This window comes from Corythoichthys intestinalis, unplaced genomic scaffold, assembly GCF_030265065.1.
Source record: "Corythoichthys intestinalis isolate RoL2023-P3 unplaced genomic scaffold, ASM3026506v1 HiC_scaffold_23, whole genome shotgun sequence".
NCBI classification, from domain to species: Eukaryota; Metazoa; Chordata; class Actinopteri; order Syngnathiformes; family Syngnathidae; genus Corythoichthys; species Corythoichthys intestinalis.
The window spans coordinates 11858966-11874995 of NW_026651592.1; positions in this window are offsets into that span (position 1 = coordinate 11858966).

The following is a 16030-nucleotide window of genomic DNA, read 5'->3' on the forward strand; positions in this document are numbered from 1 at the left end:
GGGAAAACAATGTGGGGAAGAAAGGTAGTAGTTGGATCTTTTTTTTAAGTCCCTATGTTATTTCCCAACGCAGAGAAGATATACAGTGGGGAGGTGTATCAAATACTTGTTCTCCCCACTGTATCAATTGGTGCCACTACGTACAGTCATGGTTGCACTTCCCATCATGCATTTGGGCATGGCTACAGTATCATTTACTGAAAGCTCAACAAATACACTAGATGGCAATATTTAGTCACAATATACAAAGTCACATTTATCCTTTAAGAATTACAAGTCTTTCTATCCGTGGATGCCTTTCACAGAAAGAATGTTAAAAATCTAAATGCCATCTTGAGGATTTATTGTCATAATAAACAAATACAGTACTTATGTACTGTATGTTGAATGTATATATTCGTCCGAGTTTTATTCATTTTTTTCTTAATGCATTGCCAAAATGTATATGATCGGGAAAAATTATCGGGAATGATTGGAATTGAATTGGGAGCAAAAAAAAAGCAATCGGATCGGGAAATATCGGGATCGGCAGATACTCAAACTAAAACGATCGGGATCGGATCGGGAGCAAAAAAACATGATAATAGCAATTATAACGTCACACAGATGATCCGGATAAAAGAAAATTGAACCGATAATGCAATCTGATCATTCAAGGGCGTATGTTTGGTCTCAACATTGGTAGGGATGATATAACAGCGTAACCTGCATGTACACTTCTTGCTGGGGACAGGACATTAATAAGACCAAACAGTTTGGGTGAGCGGAGGTCCGGCCCACATTTCTCCACAATATGAACCTATTTTATTGAAAGGCTAAATGATTAATGCAAAATAAATCTGTATTGACCATAGACTTCATAACCTATTGACATGACACGGGAAACGGGGCCGATTTGTAGGGGGCTTATTTTCAAAAACTTCAAATACTTACAAAACCAAAGCTGCTACCAACCTAAAACCGAAACAGGCACCTAGCCTAGCCATATATGAGTCTCCATGAGCAGCGGCATCAAAAAAGTCAAAGTCGTTCCCTTATAAAATCCCGATTAATTATTTTTTATATAGGTATAACACAACTTAAAATGGCAATAGTCTTAGATTTTACACTAGATGCATAAAAATCACCAAATGCAGAGATAATCACCAATATTTTCAGAATCAAAAGTTTTTGACCAAAATAGCAACTGAATTTTTTTTATTTACTATTGTAGTTTTCAACAGCTAATAAATGTGTTTTGCTGTGGATGGGTGCAGGATCTGCACATTTTGACCATAGCAAACGGCAACACCATCTTTCTAGCAAAGGTAGGCAATGTGTGTTTACATTAGTCTGTGACCACGGATGTACAAATTTTTTGTTGCAGAAAATGTAGCCTGTGTACAAATTCTTTGCCACTCTCTCACGTCAAAATATTACAGCTTTTTCATTTAGCAACGACAGGAATTATGTCTTATGAAGACAATGCACATGTATGCATGCTAGTTGTTTAGCTGTAGCTATAGCTAACAACAGGCCGACTTAGGGCATAAAGTTACCGAAATTTGCGTAAACAAACGAAATTAACTTACCGGAGCGGAAGTGCATAGAGCAAACTCTGTGTGTAACTGGAGAATCAAACGTTATGCCCTTCCTTCTGATCGAGGCCACCCATGCCATTCTTCAACGTTTGGTTAGTTCAGATATGACCTTTCCCTCGCCTTTTCTCCATGTAAGGGTCCGGAAGAAATTCAATGGTGTTCCGTCGAGCTGTACATTCTCCTTTCTATTCGATCGGTTCTTGCAATTCTTTACCGCACAATAATTTCCAACCATTTTTAAAGAGCGACCTGTGTTGAAATGCCTCACTGTTTATGTTTACCGCTTCCATAATGGCGATAGCGGCGGAAACCTCGCGAGTGCCACGTCATACGCTCGAGCCTAATTGCAGCCACCTAGCATCGCGTTTGCAACGGCGTCTTCCCCACTCCTGCTCTGCTCTCTCGTCTCCGTGAGTCCGTCTCTCTGACTTTTTTTGTTCAACCAACTTAGTAACGCACGCCTTTCCCGCCTCAGTAACGGTAACGGCGTTGCCAAGATGAGAAAAGTAATTAATTAGATTACTCACTACTGAAAAAATAACGCCGTTAGTAACGCCGTTATATTGTAACGCCGTTATTAACAGCACTGGTTGTTGCACAGCCAAAGTTCTGCAGATTCTGAAAGTCCTGGAACTGTGGGCAGGGCTTATATACAAATTTCCTATCCACACCTATTGTGAGACTGAACTGCAGGACCCAGTGAAAACAACAACAACAAAAAAACATTTCAATCCTTTTTTACAAAAAATAAAAATGTTGTAACTCTACAACGCTGGCCTCTACAAGGTTAATTAAAAAAAAAAAAAAAAAAAATTAACGCCCGTTCGCGTGATAATTTTGACAGCCCTAATTTAAACATAATGCGAATGGTAGACGCATTTAGATTTTTTTTTAAATGTTATTTTATTTTTTTAATGGGATAGTTGGACAAATGGCTGCTCGGTTGTTCCATAAGCATGTGTTACTCCTTTTTTATTCCATTTGCAAGGAGCAGACAAAAAGGTGTACATTTCAAGTGTGTTGCTTACGTTGTCAACCCTCGAGATCTAAATAGCTGTCATTAGTTGTCAAGGGAGCCACCATTAGGCCGAGAAATCCCAAAACCCAGGAAGCTCATAGGGTCCCTTAATTTGCATGGAGCAGACAAAACGTATTCATGTGAGTGAATTCAAGTGTTGTCACCTCTCGAGACTTAAATAGCTTTTAAATATAGATACATATAGCTGCTGACGAGAGCCATCATTTATGTTCTCAGTTGTTTTTTTCCAATTCCAGCATCTGAGTGAGCTGAATGGGCTGAGTCTTTCCACACACGTTGATGCATTAGGAGCGTCCTGTGTTTAAGGACAGCAGTGTATCGGCTTTATCGTGGGACAATTGCCTTGCTTACAGCTGCATGTGGTGCCCTTTGGGTTGTACTTTTTATTAAATACAAACTTGTTCGCTATTACTGGTCTCTGAGTCTGTGATTGAGATTCATCACAGAATCCTCCGATCACATGGATCCCACAGACTCAGAGGGCATTCGGCAAGAACTTGCTGCTCTTGGTGACGAGATCAACAGACCTAATGAGACAGTGCGCGAACTAGAGGAAAGTGATTATTTGTTAACCAGTCATTTTGAGCAACTGCTAAACCTGCTGGTGGCGTTGTTGCTGCTGCTGGTGTTGCTGCTTCTGCTGCTGGTGTTGCTGCTTTTCGAGAGCCAAATTTGCTGCATCCCCACTATTATGGAGGCAAGCCCGGCGCTCGCCGACAGTTGTTGCACCAGTGCTCCCTAATTTTTGATCTAAAACCCATTACCTACGCCAGTGAAAGATCCCGAGTGGCGTATGTGATGAGTCTCCTCGCCAGTAAAGCGGCTACATGGACCATGGCGCTAAGCAACTCTAGCGCATAAGAACGTCATTCATTTGAGCCTTTTAGAGCAGAGTTCGTACGGGGTTTTTGATCATCCGGTCAGGGGCAGTGTGTCAGTCAGCAACCTGTTGGATTTTTTTTTTTTTTTTTTTTTTAAAGGCGATCAGACTGTGGCCAGTTACTTGAGTCAGCTCCGTATTTTGGCAGCGGAGTGTGGCTTTGATGACGCGGCACTGTGTGGGATTTTCTGCCGGGGGCCGTCTCCTGCGCTCAAGGATGAGCTGGATGCCCATCCTGATTCGCCCAGTCTGGAGAATTGGATCGTTTTGGCCTTTCCTCTCGAAAATCGTCTGCAAGAACGTGAAAGGAAGCGAGCCAGGGAGCGCCGGGGACCGAGGCCGTCTGCGAGGCCCAGCCCGACCACTTCCTGGGTGGAGGGCATCGTCCACTCATCGCTCGTCTCGGCGTCCGCGCGGGGTCCAGCCTTGACGGAAGAGGAGCCCAGCGGCGGGCGCCTTTCGGGTGCGGAGCGAAGACTGCTGAAAGCAGGAGTCTGCGTATATCGCGGCTTGCCCCGGGGCATGGTCGCCACCTGTGAAGCAGCACGCCCGCGTAAACTGATGGACGCCCGCGTAGATGATGGACGCTCTGCTCCCTCTTTTCAGAGGGAGCAGAGCGTCCATCATCTCGTGATAAAACAATGATAATAATGTTTTAGTATGCTTAAAAGTTAATGAATTGGACCATCCAAAAGCTCATGGGTGAAACTATGTTTTCAATATTTGACTGATTAATGATTATAGTGAAGAAGAAAAAAATTGTTATAAAAGGAGGTCTATACTCAATAAAACTGGGGGAGGGGGGGCGTGTATTTAACAGGACGTGCAAGTGGGAGAGTAATGTCCCATTTCAAAACAAAACAAAAAAAAGAAACATTTTCTTGTGTGCTTTTAGCCGGAGATTGAAATAGGTTTAGGAAAAAAATTATAATATAAATTACAGTGTTGACAAATCGTTTTAAAGGGGACAGTGAAAAAGTAATGTTTCATTTAAATGCATTTTAGACAATGAGATATGATCGTAGCAAATTCAATGAAAACCTTAGAGTTAATTATGTGGAATCATTATCATGAGGTTTATTTTTACATAGTGGATAGTGTGAAATGTGACTTAGATTTTTAGGGGGGTTGAAAACGCTGAATATTGCTTAAGCTCCTTGCTATTGGATCACATGCTGAAAGAATTAGCCTATCTTTGATTTCAGCTGTGAACCAAATAGTGAAAAGACATTTTCATCAATTTCAGAATTTGGAATGAAAACACAATTCTAAATTTAGGTCAATTTTGTTGTTCTGAAATTATAGTGGGAATTACTGGCCAATTTTGTAATGATAGGACACGGCAAAATTTATTGAATAAATTACAAAAGAGGGAATTGAAAAATTTGGGAGCAGAAGCAAAATACTGGTATTTCCCCGAGTGGAAATAATTATGCTGGGGAATTTTGTAATCCAATTTGACGACACGATAATATTATGAGTTTTAGATAATGGGTTATTTGTTTTTCATATTGCCTATTACGATTTTCAAATTTACATTGTATGATTGCAATTTTCCCAGTTTAAGTCTAATGTTTAATTTTTTTGATTTTCAATGTGCTACTTTTATTCAGTCGTGAAAGTGGGCTGTTCCGGTAAGAAATTTGGTGCCGGAACGGTGCTTAGATCCCGAAACTAAAGAGAAAACTAATAAATAAACAAAAAAATATATATATATGACAGCAACTGTCAAAACCTCATGCTTGTTTTTTTTTTAAATACAACCACACAAACATTACAACATAAGTGGCATGCTACATTGTTAAACAACTTTAAACATAAATGACAAGCCTAAGGAATAATCATGAATCAGAAATTACAATCACAAATAACTTAGTAGAAAAATAAATGAGTGAGAGAAAAGAATAGATATATAAAAAAATAATAGTTAAAGAAGAATTTTAGGGTCTATCAGCCAATTCAAGCTCCTTAACAATCCTACACCGTTTCAAAGCATTTTCCCCCGTCATATATATCATATATAAGAAAAATAATGACATATTTCTTTGTAAAAATATTAAAATTTGGAATAAATGTGAAATATGTATTCTTATGTATGAAAAATTTACCATGGCTGCCACACGGGCATCACCAAGAGGAATGAAGTAAATGCCACCAGCCGGTAGAGTTCTGTCTTTATCGCTTGGTGAAGCGCGCCATCTAGTGGCCGTTTTTTTTTATTGTTTCAACAACAACAACAAAAAGAACAAGAATGAAAGTTCTTTAAATGTTTTTCATTGTGCATAATGGCAGCAACACTCTCACAACCACTGTGGTGTTTGTGTTTAAGTAACGTCTGTAAGTATTTTTGTTAGCAACACTGTCGCTGCCTGTACATCATTTTTGGAATTGTTGTAGTTTAAAAAAGAGAGAGAGAATGGGAGACACAGTTACGCATCTCTGAAAAGACCCGGAGTGTGAATCTCTTTATGTTTAGCTGTTTGGATAGCGGAAGCGCGGTCATGTGCCATTTACATGTTGTTTGAGACATTTAAGCTGTTGTATTGCATTCATCGTGTACTACACATATTTCTGTAAGTTTATCTTCTATTAGTGTCAACTACGGGTCTGTAGTTGTAGTTTGTGTTATATATGTGTACAGTATAGGGGGATATATGTTATCAGTCTTGTAATGACTTGTTCTGCTTTCTTGTATATAGTTAAATGCTGTGGCTAAGTAGCTGTGCTTCTTGTGCTTGAAGGTCCCCTCATCTGTGTCAATAAAAGAACATTCTAAATTGAAATTCAAGGAAAACATTCTAACCTCTATCCAGTGGTGTTACCAGGATGCCAGGTGTGGGTGGGCATTAGTCTTAACTGGGGTCGGGGGGTGGCAAAAAACAAAACAAAAAAAGCTACAATGCTCAATTGGGTCGAAATCCAGCGGAAGGCTACTGCACCTTAAAACATGTTTTGTTTTCTCCTTGAGATAACTGTTGTTGTGATTTGGTTCAAACAAATAAAAGTTGATTTGATTTTAGAACACATCCATAACTGAACAGTATGGAAGCCCCCCCCCCCCCAAAGTTTTATTTATTTATTTTAGGGCTGCAGCTATCGAATATTTTAGTAATCGAGTGATCGACTGAAAATTCTATCGATTAATCGAATAATCTGAGAAAACAAATATATTTTTAGGTGAAGAGCAATTATAAATATACATGAGAAAACAAGGCATTTCATCTAATCTTGAACCATTTTCAGTCAATCAATGTCTTTTTTTTCGATGTATATTGTTGAAAACAGCCAACAATTGCATCTCAGATGTAACTAGAATTTAAAAAAAAGATAAATTCACTGCTTTCACTCAAAAAACCTTTAGATCTTATTAAATAAATAAATAAATAAATAAATAAATTAATTAATTAATAAAAAAAATATATATATACCTAAAAATGCCGTTACGCTTGATAACACACATCACTTAAAAGTTAGGATTTTTTCCCCACGTGTTTCAATTGAATTTTTGACAAGCCATTTTTAAGTTCTAGTTAAGTTTTAAGTTAGTCTAAACTGTAAGTCTTGATAGGATTTTGAGTTTTTGCATTGTTCAAAATAAATGTATGATACAGGCTGTATTGGAGCACATTACAGTGGGGAGAACAAGTATCAAATACTTGTTCTCCCCACCAGGGGCGCCGTATAGGGGGGAAAAGTGGTACTGATTCTAAGGGCCCATGGCCTGAGGGGGCCCACAAAGAAAATTAGAGCATTAGGTAATCGTTTGCAAATTTAAATATTAATCATTATAATTTTAAAAGGTTTAAAACGAAGAGTTTCTTTTTCTTGTTCTGTTTTTGGCAAAAAGTAAACATCCAGAGAGCATATGTATTGCCAGCAACCCCCCCGCCCCCGCGTATTTTCATTAATTGGTTTCGTCCGCCCTTCCTTTGATCAGACCGCGCGCAGGCTGAGCAGCGGTGCATTTACGCCAGTCAATGACTCTGAGGACTGTGCGTGCGGTAGTGACGGGATCTCTCGTTCACTTGAGTAAACGAATCCATTCCGGTTCGTTCAGTAAAAAGATTCGTTCAAACGAATCGTTCAACGAATCGTTCGCCCCCCTCATCTCCCTCCCCGCCCAAATGAATCGTTCGGTTAGTGAACGGGAAGTGACGTTGGCGAACGAATCACCAAAGACCGCTTCGCAGTATAACTGAACGGGAAGTGACATTGCTTGGTCCCTCCCTCTCTTGCACATTGACCACTCGTCGTAGTTTCAGAAATGAGTGACAGGCGATATCATTCTGCTTTCACAGACAGCCTCGTCTCCCTCCCGCTGCTCCAAAAGCGAGGGAGAACTTCCGCGTCGTCTGTCCTAGTTCTATGGGCTCAAAGTCATGGCTCGTGCTTGCATTTCGATTTAGGACACGGTTAAACATTTTCCTTTTGAGGGGGAAGTGGGGGTTTGGGGTCGGGGGCTCACGGACTTTCTTTAGCATGATCTTGCTCACATATACAATGCTGCTGCTTCTACCAGCCAACGCGGCATGCTTGCTGTCACGAAAATAAAAATAAATCGAAAGTTTAATTCCTAAATATGGAACGACCAACACATCATATTTACCTCTCGCTCTGTTGTATTTTTGTTTTTTATTATTAAGACGATCATATTGAATTTTTGCACTGGTATTAATAAATAAAATAATCCGGTCAGCTCCCCTGTCGTCCCCGCATCTCAGATCGTCAAATGCTGACGAGAAATAATTGTTTGCTCTTTATGATGTCGCCTTTCTACTCTCATTAGTCTGTTAAGAAAAATGTAGACATAATGCGACATCTCCCGTGTCCGTGCGCTTTGTTTTGGGCGCTTGAGTAGCACATGATGGACGGATTGACATAATTTGTCAAACCAACCGACACCCTCTGACACGGGGGAAAAAAAAAAACACTCGGAAAAAATTGACATGTATATACAGTTTCATTGCAAATCAGTATTATGGTGATCATACTAAATATTCTTTTTTTTTCTGTGCACATATGAGGTAAATATCGCTGTCATGAAGCCTCCATATAGTGACAGTTCTCTGCCCGCTTCACTGCCGTCACTGCCTCGTAGCTACGCGTGTTTTAAATTACTGTAAATTTGATAGTATATCGTCATAGGTACAGTCCCGAGTCTGTTGAGAAAAGTAGAACACTAAACCATGCTCGCTAGATTTGTGCGGTGTTTTTGTCTGTTTGAGCAGCATTTGATAGGCTCCACGTTAACAAATATGTGACAAAGTCATTTCCTTTCATTTTATGACTCGTTCACCGCATAGTCATTACTGGAAAGTCAAGTTAGCAGCAAGCTAGGTCAGGAACCGGAGGACCGAATCACTGAACGGGAAGTGACAAAACTCAGTCTTTCCCCCCTGCCTGCACGCTTGCTGCTTATTTGGCCACACGTGGGAATGAGTGACAGACGCCTTGATTCTGTTTCCGCTCCCTCCCCTGCACGCAATGAGGCTGGCGTCTGATTGGTCGTGTGCGATGTCAGAAGACGCTGCCGCTTGCTCAACGCCCTCCCACGCAGCGAACAAGCGCCACCAACTTCATAGAACGAATCAGTGCAGATGGTGATTAGTTCGGTCTCGTTCACCCAAACAATTCGTTCAAAAAGAACGAATCGTTCGCGACCGATACAACACTAGCGTGCGGTAGGCTACATCAAAAATGTTTTCAAAACAGAAATCAGGCTATCAAAAGAGGAAAGAAAATAAAGCAAAGCAGGAGAGGGGTAGAAAAGGCCAACAGGATGTGAAAAAGTACTTCACAAAGGAAGGTTGGTGTAAATTGTGTCAGTGTAGTGCTGAAAATTAACCTGTTATTTTAGCTCACGCGACGTCTATTAGACAGCTCAGAAGCAGGTCCCAGCTCACTCCGTAAGAAATACAGGATTTTCCCGACCTCAGTGAGCGACTTTGACCAATTCAAGAACATGAATTCCAAATAATGACGGCATTTTTTGGTATCATACAGATGTTGAAAGTTGGTGTGGATTTTTTTTTTTTAAATCTGGTTGAATCCAGTTTGTCAAGAATTTATTGAATTTAGTTTGTCATCAATTAAATTTAGTTAGTTAACAAGGAAGGGACCTGGCTTCGGAGCTGTAGCCTATAGTGGAGATTGTAAGTTTTCAAATGGGGCTAAGCCTACTCCATAATGAAATACTGTAACTGTTTGCTAGCTAGTGTTTGCTCCACTTTTAGCTTACATTTAATTAGTACAGCAGGTTAACCCTTTCGCAAGCTCTCCACACCAAAACAGTTGTCTCTGCCCTCGCCTGTTGTAATAGGCACAAACACAACTCCTCTTGCTGCGTCTGGCTCAGCAGCCCTGTCTCCTGACACCCTTTATGAGCCAGCCTCATCTTTACTCCCAACTGAAGGAGGTGAGGAATCAACTTGAACACTGCCACACCACACATAAAATATCAGTGGCTAAGAGACAAATAGTAATAAGTAATAATAATAATAATAATAATTATTAATTAATGATACATAATTAATAATTAAATTAAGATACTAGAATAATATAGAAGATATTGTTATATTTGTCATTTTATGTACACTGCAGAGCCAGGACCATCTTCAGTTTTGCCAGGGAGGAGTGTAGGGAGCCAAAAAGACAGTGCTGCTGGCCCTGGCAATGTATGCTGTAGTATTGTTAGAATAAAAGTTTTGTTTTAACTTAAGTCATTCATTGTGGTATTTGAGAATATTTCTAATAAAAATATATTAAGATTGTAAAAGATGGGCTTCAGTACATTTCTTAAAGATGATATCAGTCTACTCATTATTGCTCTATACGCTGTATGTTTACATAAATATATTTTCATCTTAAATTAATGCAGAAAATGCACAAATTAGTGTGTAAAGATTCACCAGGATGCAGGAAATTACGTAGTTGATACTCTAAATGTGTGTGTGTGTCCCGGCACTGATGGTGGGGCCCAAAGTGATATCTTTTCATGGGGCCCAAAATCCCTGGCAGCGCCCCTGCTCGTGGGTGTCATAATTAGTCCTGCCTAAGGTCCTAACTGCCCCTTTGTGGCCATTTACAATGTGTTACAGTGCCCAAGGACTCTTATGTGACCAAATTAGTAATTAAATTAGTGCAAAATAATCTGTGAGATGTAAACAAAAAGGTTCAACAAGCTATAATTCATGGATTTATGAATGCTCAGAAGTATTGTCCGCGTAGATTCTCAGTCATCCATTACCTTGGATTACCGAAGGTGATATTTTGAATGGTCAGTTACTTTCAATAAAAATATGTTATATCTATGGTAGCCTTAATTTCTCAACAATATAAACATTTTACATACAATCTCATTAGTTTACCTCGTTAGTATGTGTTTTTGAACTGGCAGTTGTTTTTCTCGTGAGCTTAAAGGGAAAAACAAGTGTCAACTGAGACAGTTCCATTTCAACTTGACACATTTACACCATTTAAAGTTAACAAAACAAACAAATGGTCATGCTTATGCTTCCTCTGGGGTGTCATTAAATACATATCCCTAACAAATAAAACTGTCATTAGCCACCAGTGCTTCAAATGAACCCTTCGGGGGTAATTAACATGTGAGGCAGTTTGTAACAATAACAATATTTACATTGTTCCCAAAAGGACTCATTAATAATCATTTGTTTTGGAAGTTAACTGATGTAATTTTGGTAGTGTCTTTTTTGTTTGCAGATATAATCTCAGCGCATACGTATCTACATTTCAGATACTTAAAACTAAGTATATCCAGGTTAAAAATAAATTCATAAAACTAGCTAACTGACAATACATTTTTAAAATGTATTTAACCTCCTATTTAGCAGTGCACCGTTGCTGAATATGGCACCCAATTTAATGAAGTTACAATAAAAGAAAGTAGTTAACTCATTTGTAATTTTGACATAGGTGACCATGTAAATTGCAGCAATAATAAAAGAAACTTTTAAAAAATAAAAATAATTTCAAAATTTACCACTGCTAGTTTTTGTGAAATCATTGGGGTTTTTTTTACCAAGAGAAATCGCATTCACTCACTTAAGTTCTTGTTGCTTTTGCAATTATTGTCATTTAAATATTGGATTCCTACTGTTTGGAGTAACACTACAGCATATAAAGTAGTGGAGAAACGTCACATTGGTCTGGATCGATAAATTGATTGATTGACCAATGATCCAAAAATCGAAATGCAAAACATCGATGAAAAAAGTCAACTTTTAGATTTTTTTTGTTTTGTTGAAAACAGTCGTTTACATTCAAATGTCCGAAATGCAGCTTTTTGTGTTCAATGTGTGCATAACCTTGTAATAAATCCATTGACGGCTAAAGGAAATGAATTGTGGCAGACTTTGTAATATTGACAAATATCGTATGGTTGTCCAAAGGATTGATATCGTGTCCTTTCGTCATGAAGTTAGCGATTTATACCTTTACTAACAGCTTGTGTAGTCTACTTTGCGGTTATAATTTGCCTGTAGTCCCCCGTCATTCGCTGCCATTTTCAAATCCATTTTAATTTAAAGGCAGTGCGTATTATCAGTAATTTTCGGACTATAAGACGCTACTTTTTGCCCTCATTTTGAACCCCGCGGTTTGCAGTGCAGTGCAGCTTATTTGCTGATTTATATGGGTTGATAGGCAACACTTAATTTGACAGCGCCGTCATAAAACTGCCATAAGACTGTCATAATTATGACATGACATTATCATGGGCATAAACTAATGCTTATGACAGATGTCAGTAAGTGTCATCTGGCAAATTATGTGACTAACAAATTCAAAAGTGAGATAATTTGCCAAATGACACAAAATGACATTCCTCATAAGCATGTAGGTCATTCACTAGGTCCCCCCGTGTGGTTCTGGGATTTTTGCTCCCAGTTCTTGTTATCATTTTGACGCCACGGGGTGAGGAGGGAGTTGAAAGTCTGTGTTGCCCAACAACAGCCGCAAAACATCACTGCTCTAGAGGAGATCTGCATGGATGAATGGGCCAAAATACCAGTAACAGTGTGTGAAAAGCTTGTGAAGAGTTACAGAAAATGTTTGGCCTCAGTTATTGCCAACAAAGGGTACATAACAAAGTATTGAGATGAACTTTTGGTGTAGACCAAATACTTATTTTCCACCATAATTTGCTAATAAATTCTTTAAAAATCAAACAATGTGATTTTCTGTTGTTTTTTTTTCTTCTCCACATTTTGTCTCTCATGGTTGAGGTTTACCCATGTTGACAATTACAGGCCTCTCTAACATTTTCAAGTGGGAGAACTTGCACAATTAGTGGTTGACTAAATACTTATTTGCCCCACTGTATATCGACACTTTCCGAGTCAAATGATGAACAGTAGACGTGCTGGGGTCCACATTGTTGCGGAGAGCAAGGTGGCTGATGGCTAGAAATCCGAGCAGTTATTGAACGCAACACGAGCAATGCCTCGCTCATCTGCACACAACCGAGAACTTTTTGCCTATTCCTTCCTTCCAAAGGCAACTTTGCTCTGCAATGTTAAAAAAAGCGACATTAGATAATTCCTCGCGGCACACCTGACGATCTCTCACGGCGGCGGCACAATCAGTTGAAAAACACTGGAATAGAGGGTTCGTCCTCTCCGTGTGTGTGTGTGTGTGTTTTCGTGGAAGATTAAAAAAAAATTACACGCGTTACATCGCGTTAACGGGCGGTAATTGATTTTTTAAATTAATCACGTTAAAATATTTGACGCAATTAACGCACATGCCCCGCTCAATCAGATTAAAATGACAGCCCAGTGCAATGTTCACTCGTTACTTGTGTTTTTGGGAGTTTTGTCGCCCTCTGCTGGCGCTTGGGTGCGACTGATTTTATGGGGTTCAGCACCCATGAGCATTGTGTAAGTAATTATTGACATCAACAATGGCGGGCTATTAGATAATTTTTTTTATTGAAAATTTTACAAATTTTATTAAAACGAAAACATTAAGAGGGGTTTTAATATAAAATTTCTATAACTTGAAGTAACATTTATCTTTTAAGAACTACAAGTCTTTCTATCCATGGATCGCTTCAACAGAATGTTAATAATGTTAATGCCATCTTGTTGATTTATTGTTATAATAAAAAAATACAGTACTTATGTATGTTGAATGTATATACTGTATCCATCTTGTGTCCTATCTTTCCATCCCAACAATAATTTACAGAAAAATATGGCATATTTTATAGATGGTTTGAATTGTGATTAATTACGATTAATTCATTTTTAAGCTGTAATTAACTCGATGAAAAATTTTAATCGTTTGACAGCCCTACCATAAAGTATACAGTGTATCACAAAAAAGAGTACATCCCTCCCATTTCTGCAGATATTTAAGTACCGTATTGGCCCGAATATAAGACGGCCCTGATTATAAGACGACCCCCTCTTCTTCAAGACTCAAGTTTGAAAAAAGACTTTTTGAACACCAAATTACTTTTTATACAGAAAAGAATTACAGTACACCCGAAACAAATGATTATAACAATATATTTGAGGGAAAAAGCATGTTATTTTGCCTCATTCAAATCTTAATTTCTGAATATTTAAATATGTAAAGTGCAATCACATTCGTAAATGAATGGCTTCTGGTTTTTGAAAAGTAAAAATAAACCAATCTATTGTGATAAAACAACAAAATTGCAATAACTGCATTAACCATCAAAGTGAAGTCTAACTGTAACTGTAGTCTTGAAACAAATCTGAATAAGGAAAAACATTGCTTTAAATAATGCAAACTGGTTAAACTTGAGAGTAGCTGAGATCTGTCATGACAGAAGATCGCTTCAATGATATCTGGCGCCATCTAGCGTCGTGAATGGGGAGAGTAGCTGAGATCTATCTTGACAGAACATCGCTTCAATATTATCTGGCGCCATCTAGCGTCGTGAATGGGTATAATGTCTAGACTGCGAATATAAAACGACCCCCTCTTTTTAAGTGTTATTTCAATGCAAAAAACACCGTCTTATATTCGGGCCAATACGGTATATCTTTTTATGGGACAACACTGACAAAATGACACTTTGACACAATCAAAAGTAGTCTGTGTGCAGCTTATATATTAAGAGTTCATTTATTTCCCCCTCAAAATAACTCCGAATATAGCCATTAATATCTAAACCCATGGCAACAAAAGTCCAAAATTGAGTACTGCTTGTCATATTTCAATATTTCTATAACAACTGCCTGGCTAATGATTCAGTATACTGTAATTTTGCTTTAGCACTAAGTCATATAAGCTCTATGTAAATTAATGCTTGCTTGCAGTTGCGCTAAGTCTACGTGCTTATGCTGATGAAAAAAAACATCACAACAGACCTCTTTTTTTCTTCACGTCTTTACTCTCTTCTGTCTTTTTCTTCTGACCCGGAGGGCTTTTCTCTTTTCATGAAGTTGACTTGTCACCGTAACGTCGCTCAATTGCGGAGGCTAAAAATAGCACCTTCAGGTAGCTCGCTCGTCTGCTGAGTCGTGACTCGTGAGTGAGACTAGGGTCCGTAGTATATTATCGCATCACAGGAAAAAGTGAAACGGGCAGAAGGCACACTAGAAAAATGATTTCATTATTATTTAAAGACTTATTATGAACGGTTTTGTTGTTCCTTTGTTTTATTGTTTTGTATATATTTTTTAATACTGTTATCATCAAATATTATTTGAATCTTTTTCTTGACGCCCTTGACGCCGGTGCGCCCTGAGGCGGTTGCTTACATTGCCTAATGGCGGCACGGGTCTGGAGTCCAGTGCTATTTTATTTTTTCTATTATTGTCTATTATTATCTTTATCTTTTATTATTATTATTATTTTTTTTTTTTGCTCTGTGTTTGATACTGCGTGTTTGCACGTGGGGAGAGGGGAAAGCAATTTCATCTGTGCCGTATGTTCTACATACAGTATATGCATACTTGACAATAAAGCTTGACTTGACTTAACGTTACGCGCATGCACAGAATCGGGCCGCAAAGTTGCAATTTTTGATGGGTAGCAAAATTTGTCAGAACACCTGACCATGGTGCGTTCGCTTTCAGACTTATAACGAACTTGGAAGCGAACCGAGACCACTTCTCCATCGAGGTCTCGGACCGGTTGTTCCCTGGTTGTTATTCACACCGGCCAAAAGGTGAGCACTACGTTTTTTTTTTTTTGTATGGTCCGGTTTTCTGTCGATTTCTCCCCGTCGAAATGACAACTAAGCGCTAACTGAGCATGCGCATGACAGGTGTTGTTGCTGCGAATATTTTTCAAGTGTGTTCGTTTTATGTTGCCTGTTATGTTTCGAGTGTTGTTTCAGATAGAAAATTGACATTATAGCGTAAAATAGACTATTTGCCTGATAAACTGTCCCACAGCTACCATTAATTTTTTTAATGTTTCTACAGTGGGAGTTTCTAAATATATGTGGCAGTTTTATACGACGTGACAGCTTCGACGATGGAGCACAGACATAACACCTGTTCAACAGTAGTGAAGTTAGTGTTTTTGTTT